This window comes from Bubalus kerabau, chromosome X (assembly GCF_029407905.1).
Source record: "Bubalus kerabau isolate K-KA32 ecotype Philippines breed swamp buffalo chromosome X, PCC_UOA_SB_1v2, whole genome shotgun sequence".
Taxonomy (NCBI): domain Eukaryota; kingdom Metazoa; phylum Chordata; class Mammalia; order Artiodactyla; family Bovidae; genus Bubalus; species Bubalus kerabau.
Window position 1 is genome coordinate 87,850,180 of NC_073647.1, and position 3,181 is coordinate 87,853,360.

The 3,181-nt window shown below is 38.4% G+C and overlaps 1 pseudogene; it reads right to left on the reverse strand.

Moving 5' to 3' along the window:
* Positions 1–1,416: 1,416 nt before the first annotated feature.
* On the reverse strand, positions 1,417–2,465 carry LOC129640088 (putative P2Y purinoceptor 10; annotated as a pseudogene).
* Positions 2,466–3,181: the final 716 nt, after the last annotated feature.

The following is a 3,181-nucleotide window of genomic DNA, read 5'->3' on the forward strand; positions in this document are numbered from 1 at the left end:
AAAAGGAGTACGTCGAGGCTGTATATTGTCACCCTGCTTATTTAACTTCTATGCAGAGTACATCATGAGAAACGCTGGGCTGGAAGAAGCACAAGCTGGAATCAAGATTGCCAGGAGAAATCTCAATAACCTCAGATATGCAGATGACACCACCCTTATGGCAGAAAGTGAAGAGGAACTAAAAAGCCTCTTCATGAAGGTGAAAGAGGAGAGTGAAAAAGTTGGCTTAAAACTCAACATAAAGAAAACGAAGATCATGGCATCTGGTCCCATCACTTCATGGGAAGTAGATGGGTAAACAGTGGAAACAGTGTCAGACTTTATTTTTCTGGGCTCAAAAATCACTGCAGATGGTGACTGCAGCCATAAAATTAAAAGACGCTTACTTCTTGGAAGGAAAGTTATGACCAACCTAGATAGCATATTCAAAAGCAGAGACATTTCTTTGCCAACAAACGTCCGTCTAGTCAAGGCTATGGTTTTTCCAGTGGTCATGTATGGATGTGAGAGTTGGACTGTGAAGAAAGCTGAGCACTGAAGAATTGATACTTTTGAACTGTGGTGTTGGAGAAGACTCTTGAGAGTCCCTTGGACTGCAAGGAGATCTAACCAGTCCATTCTGAAGGAGTTCAGCCCTGGGATTTCTTTGGAAGGAATGATGCTAAAGCTGAAACTCTAGTACTTTGGCCACCTCATGTGAAGAGTTGACTCATTGGAAACGACCCTGATGCTGGGAGGGATTGGGGGCAGGAGGAGAAGGGATCGACAGAGGATGAGATGGCTGGATGGCATCCCTGACTCGATGGACATGAGTCTGAGTGAACTCCGGGAGTTGGTGATGGACAGGGAGGCCTGGAGTGCTGCGATTCATGGGGTCGCAAAGATTCGGACACGACTGAGCAACTGAATTGAACTTCACTGAACTGTGGCAGAAGGTGAGATCAGGGTCTTCCTACTCTGTCACCTTGGCCACTCCACCTCTGTATATTTTTTTTAATAAGGCTAGGATTGTGTTACTCTCCTGTGCATTTAAAAATGTGTAGACAATTCATCTGTGTCCATCTGTTTTCAATTTGCATTTTGCTTCTTACAAGAGAAGGTGAAAATTTTGTACCCGTTGTTGAGGAACAGGTGTACAATTGATTTTGTTATTTATCCTTTTCTGTAAGGAAAGATATTTTCTCATACACATGCTCCATAGAACAATGCTTCCATTTTGACAGAAAATATAAGCATTAATTTTTTTTTTAAGAATCATCATTTTGAGGATGAATGGAAGAGAGCCATGTTTAATTGAGGGACGTTTATATAAAACTTTTTTATATAAAACTTTTTTAAAGAAAGATCTTCAAGGTGACATAGATAAATTGATAGAGCATATAGATTATTCTTTTAATTTTAAAAGTAATTCTTTTCTTACATTACTTTGGAAGCATCCCAAAATTCAAGAGAGAGAGTTTTAAAACCCTCTTTCCTATGCTGAATTTCCAAAGCACTATCCTTGCATTTCACACATGACTGAAGAACCAAACTACCACTCTCTGAAAATCCATCAGAAAATTCTGAGATCTTAAAATAATATACAACTGGATCAAAACAGCAATTTAGATTTACAAGAAACAGGGAAATTATATGAAAAAATAGAGTGCTCTTAACAAAGGAGCAGTTTTAAAAGAGTTTATTGCTTCACCACCATTAAGAATGAGAAATTGAGGTAGTAAGGTGTGAAACACACAATGAATACTACCACACACATCAGGACCATCCACAAAGCCTTTTTTCTCTTTGGTAGTTTTATGAAGAACTTGGAATTCTTGTAAAAGTTTTCCTGTTCTCCCTGTACAATAAGTAATTATTACAACAGAGAATACAAACTCTCCAAGTTCAACTACAGTTATCATGCCAATAGTAGATGCTATGCTAATGTATTGAAGCCCTAAATCAGCAAGTCAGGGCTCAGAGGGTTCAGTGTTGTCATCTAATCCAACATTTCTCAGAATTGGAAGTGGTAAACAGGCAGTCCCTACCATCACTCAGATTGCAGCACTGATGCTCAGATCGTACCTATTCCAGCCTCTGGTCATGAAGGGCTTGAGGAGAAAGAAGTATCTCTGAAGACTGTTACATGTCAAGAAACAAATGCTGGCATAGATATTGAGATAATTCAGGTAAAAGTACAGAAAGAAAAGGGTCCTCTGGAAAGGCCAATGGTGGCTGATTTAATAGTAAATCCAGAGGAGTAAGGACAGCAAGTGAGCACAATTAGCCACAGATAAGTTGATCATGGAAATAATGGCTTTATTATTCTTGCTGATGAAGTGACACAGAACCCACAAGGCTATACTGTTGGCCCATAGACTAGGGATTAATCTTAGGATGTAAGTAGCTGCATAGAGGGAGTACTGAAATGATATTTGAAGATCAGTGTACTTTGCTCTTATACTGTTTGTGCTGTTGCTTCCCATCCTTCCTTAGGGAAAGCATCAGAATGAGTATTTCTGCAGAAAATAGTCTATAAATATAGTCAAGGGCATATCAGTCCATGTTTGGGTATGCAAATAAACTTGTCTAGCAAAGAGGTATACAAGTGTTAACTTTCATGAATTCAAAAGATCTTTTCTATGTAAACTGAAAATAGCTTGCCAATCTACAACTGGATAACAGTATTGTCGAAGATATTTTGGGGAATCAAAAAAAAATCACTATATTGGCAGTAGCCTCAGTCAGGTTTTTTCCTTAGTAGTCAAAAGAAGAAGTAATCAAGCTTGCAGAGATAACCAACAAGCAAGTCTTCACTGACAAATAGTCCCTAAACATATATTTTAAGATTCTTGTTTTCCATTCGGTTTTACAATTCTATCTGTATTGTCAAAATTTGAGATCTAGCTTTCCCTATCATCAGCCTATTTTGAATGGCAACCTTACCAGGGATTAGATGACTGCTGAAATGAGCCTATGAACATTTAGGAATGAAACGTGGGATAAAGGCCTGGGAAAGAGCTGGCTGGTCACTAGGCCTTGGGAAGATAAGGGTTTGGAAAAAATAGTGCAACTCAGATAACCATTGTCTCTTTCAGAATTTGTCTAAGAGCACAATTAGCTCTGTTTATATAACTTTGCACTTTCTTGAAGCTTCAGTAACTTTAGAGATCTGTGTTTATTAATAAAATTTCAGTAGCTT